Raw genomic sequence first — 4,511 nt, 5'->3', positions numbered from 1 at the left:
GAAGGGCAGGAGGTCTGGGCTCACCACAAGAGACCTGGGGCTCAGGTCCCCTCGGTCACACCCTGAGTGGAGTTGAAGCCTCCACTGAGGCTTTTGGAACAGGCTGCAAGGCTGCAAGTCCAGTGGTCATTCTGGAAAGATTTCCGATGCCCGTTTAATAGCCAGGTGCCCGCTGGAGTGTTCTTGGAGATATCCCAACATCTGCCTTTTAACACTGGATCTCAAGAAAGTCGTGTCACACGTCAATCACATCCCCAACTGTGGACCGGGAAGCAAGTTACGTGGATGACCTGCTGGGATTTGATTGGCAGGTCCATTTGCGTTCATGCACTTACCGTTTTGCATAGACTACAATGGCAAGCGCTGCTGGCACAGATTGTGCACTTCATGCATCTTCCCTACGCTGCGTCTGATTCAGTGGTCCAGGAGTGAGACCCTCTCAGCATGTAACACCCCTGCTCACGGATCTGCACTGGCTGCCGAATTGTTACTGGGCCAAGTTCAAGGTGCTCTTATTGATATATTAAGCCCTTAAAAGTTTTGGACCAGTTTACCTGCGGGACTGCCTTACCGCATATGTGCCCACTTGACTGCTTCCATCTGCAAAACAGGCACGGTTACAGGTGCCACATAATACGCATTACACACTCGTAAGAAATCATTCTTTTTGTGTGGCAGCACCTACTTTTGGAACTCTCTGCCTATTGATATCAGGCAGGTGCCTTTGCTGTATTCTTTTCAGCACCTGCTTAAACCTTTTTTTCCCTTTTGGTGAGCCTATTTAGACACATAGATGTGGATGTGTTTTAATATTTTTAGTCTGTTACTGTTTTGCTTAAAAATGTTTTTAATTACATGTTTTAAACTTTGATTGATGTTTAATCTCTTTTGTAAACCACTTAGAGATGTTGTTTGTGTGTGTGTGTGTGTTTACAATCAAGAAGTATATACACTTAAATAAATAAATGGTATGTTTAGAACAGGGTCATCTTTATTTATTTTCCTGCATTTTCTCTCCCACCTTGCTGCCATGGTGCTCCAGATTCCCAGGCAATCCCCAGTCCAGACAACTGACCACATCCACGTCTTCCTTCAGCAATGTGGTAGCCTCAGGTGCCCTTAGACCGTAACCTGGGAAGCCAAGGCGATGCCCTCCAGATGGCATTGGACTACTACTCCCAGCATCCCTGACGGTTGCTGGCACAGCTTTTGGGGTTTGGGGCAACTTTGCTGAGGGATGTTTGTCAGGGGCTGAGCTCAGAGTAGGGATGGAATCATCAGTATATTTTGGTTCTCTCTCTCCATATCTCATTGTTTGAAAATTCGGTTCTCCATATTTCTGCCACAATTTGTGTGTTTTTTTCTTTTAAAAAAATCCTCATGACAATTCTTCACCATTTTAGTGCAAATGTATCCTAATATATACATTTTAGTATGCCCTCTTGACTAAGGTACACATTTTCTGCAAGCAATTTATCCTGATATGATGCATGTTTGTATGTCAGTTTCACCAATATTTTCACTTTGGGCACATTTTCCCCTAATACATGCATTTCTGTAAACATTACTCGGTTGGAGAGCTGCATTGCAAAATTCAGATAAGTGTGAATTTCAAAGGATGGCTGCGTTTCAGTTCTAATGTTGTATCAGAAAGTTTGATAAATTCATCTTGAAAGGAAATCTGAATCGAATTTCTCCCCCAGACCCAGCCAAGAGGCATTCTGTGGGCAAAGTAAGAGGGTAGCTGCGTTGCCTAGCATGCCTCCTTTCAAAGCCCTCTGAAACCTGCCACCAACCCCCTCCCCATATATGAGTTTTCAGCCCCACTGGGAAGGTGGCAGATCACAGCTTTGGGGTACAAGTAATCTGGTGCCACACAGATCATAAAGACAAATGGCAGGTCAGTCAAAATTGACTTTACTTATGAATCTAAAGATTAGAAAATACAATATATCTATAACAACAACAAAAGCGCTCAAGCAACACACACACACACACACACACACACACAGAGAGAGAGAGAGAGAGAGAGAGAGAGAAACGGCTCCCTCCCTTGCTGTGTCCTGCCTCTTATTCCAAATCTTCGATCTGCAGCTCTTCTGGGTGGGAAAGAAAGGAACAGAAGTGAGTCGTCCTTGTGGCTGCTTTATTTGACTTTGCACGGTCCAGACTCCATCCCTGGCATACTTAGGCAACTGATGGAGGTCCCATGCCTGGCTGGCCCAATGGGGCTGCCACCCCCCCATCCTCACCACCCTTCTCAGATCATTTGGTCCCCTCCTGCTGCAGTCATCAGTCTTCACCACTGAGGGAGCAGCTGGCAACTGCCACTTAGTTCTGTCCCCCACCCCACCCCACTTGTTTCGCCTTGGGGCAGGAGGGATTTCAAGAGCCTACAGCTTGAGAGATCAGCTGGTGTGACAGCTAAGAGGCCCCCTCATGCCCCGATGAGGCTACAGACGATGTCTTTGTGTGGGAAGTGAGGCCTGTGGGCTGGCTCTCTGCTTCCAGGATGGAGATCTTACCTTCATTGGTTTAGAGGCACAGCCAGGACAGCTCAGGAAGGACAATTCTTCTCACAGACTCCAGCTGTAGAGGAGAAAATGCTGCATCAGGTCCCAAGAATTAAAGTGCGGGTAACCCAAAGCAGACTAACTTAGCTCTAGCTTGCCAGAGAAAGCCTCTGTGGGCTCTGTTACCTAGTGGGCGGAGGCTGAAGAACAGCACCAGAGGGGACACCCTCTTCCATCTGTGGTTCTGCTTGAAAGAGGAGGAACAGATATGAGGAAAGGTTTGCTCCTCACATACGTTATTCTATCCTCTTCCTGCTCATCCTCCCGCTGCAACTGTTCAGTCTACCCCTTTTGTGCCAAACCCTCTCAACCCTCTCCCTGGCTCCATCCCTTCCCTCCTTCGGCTTCTCCTCGGACCCTTTGCTGAGCAGGGTCTTGCCATCCCCTGGCTGAGCTTGAGGGGGTCCCCTCTGCTCCCCCCTGCCACCTTCCCTCCCTCAAAGGCCTTCCCTTGGGCCGGGCATCCAACTCCTGTTCCGCCATTACACATCTGGCATCCTCCTCCTTCCTCCTCCCCGCTTTTCCTCTCTTTCATGGTCCTGTTATTCTGCATCGTAAGGTGGAAGGCGTGTAAAATGGTGCATGGAGTGGACAGGGAGAGCTGTTTCTCCCCCTCCATAATGCTAGAACCCAGTGGGGTCTTCCAGGGAAGCGGAAGGGCGGGAGATTCAGGACACACAAGAGGAAGGACTGAAGGACGGAACTCCCTGCCACTAGATGTGTTGATGGGGGCTGCTGGAGAAGAGAACTATGAAATGACGGAGGAGACTTCCAGCCAAGGTGGCCATATATTCCACCCAGAAGAAGAGACATTGTGCCTCTACATAGGAGCAGTTATTGGGGATCCCAAGTGCGAGAGGGCTCCTGGTGTGGGTTTTGTCCCTGCGGCCTCCGGTTGACCATTGTGGGAACAGACTGCTGGGCTAGATGGGCCTTTGGCCTGATCTAGCAGGGCTCTCCGTATGTGGAAGACCTGAGCCGCAGGTGGCCATCACGCAGACGCTGCCACGCCATCCTCACCTTCCCCCTCCCCCTAAAAAGGGACGCCTGCTCACCTGGCCTGGCTTCGCGGAGAGGGGCCACTCGTTTCCTCCTCCACGTGAAGCAGGTGCACTGCCGTCTTGGGGGGAAGCCTCCCCTAAAGGGGTCACCTTGGGAGCGCGTGCCAGGAGACCCTGCAGGCACGTCAAGCTAGAAGAGAGGAGGGAGAGGACCGAATGAGGACCGCAGGCGGAAGCGTTGGGGGAGGGGGCTCTTTCTTCTGGCCCGGCTGCGTTCCTCTTGGGCGGATGTGCTCAGAGAAGCCTTTGGAGGAGAGTCCTCCTGATCTCTGCAGCTCAGGAGGTGGTGGAGGGACGTCTGGACTCAACAGAGCAGGAGGACAACCGACCCTGTAACCTCCAGGGGTGAAGGCCACGTGAGGGACCCCGGGCACTCCCGCCAGGATATCGAGAAAAGCAGGGGAAACCCTCCTTACATCTTCTGCATGACTGAAGCTCTTGGAGCGCAACCGCCCCTCCTAACCCTAATCTACCCTGACCCTGTGACCCTGACCCTGACCCTAAACCCTAACAAGAAGAATTAAATCGAAAGAAACAAAAATGAAAAGAAACAAAAAATGAAATACAAAAGAAAGATCAAAATAAAAAGAAACAAAATTCAAATAAAAACCAAACGCCGCCTCTTCTCTCTCCTCTTTCCCAAGGCCTCCTACTCTCCTCCACACCTCTAACTCCTCCTCTAAAACCCAGGCTGGACACCTCTGGCTGGCAGCTGTTATGCCAGCAGCAAATGATGTCACATTCAGTGTTACCGTGGCAACCCCCCTGCCCTGACAGTGGGCATTGTTCCTGCAGGGCCTGGAGGCACCTGAGGTTTCGTCTGCTGGCTTCCTTCGCCATCACTCTTTGTTCTCATATCTCCATTTCACTGGAAAGA

General features: G+C 50.3%; 1 long non-coding RNA gene across 1 annotated transcript; it reads right to left on the bottom strand.

The window, feature by feature from the left end:
- Positions 1–2,000: 2,000 nt before the first annotated feature.
- On the bottom strand, positions 2,001–3,915 carry LOC133368642 (uncharacterized). Its single transcript, XR_009758714.1, has 3 exons — positions 3,629–3,915; positions 2,526–2,589; positions 2,001–2,099 (listed from the first exon to the last, which is right to left on the bottom strand). It is a non-coding gene; the product is annotated as an uncharacterized LOC133368642 (long non-coding RNA).
- Positions 3,916–4,511: the final 596 nt, after the last annotated feature.

This window comes from Rhineura floridana, chromosome 12 (assembly GCF_030035675.1).
Source record: "Rhineura floridana isolate rRhiFlo1 chromosome 12, rRhiFlo1.hap2, whole genome shotgun sequence".
NCBI lineage: Eukaryota > Metazoa > Chordata > Lepidosauria > Squamata > Rhineuridae > Rhineura > Rhineura floridana.
Note: the sequence above shows the minus strand (reverse complement) of the source record. Positions and strands in the feature narration are given on the sequence as shown.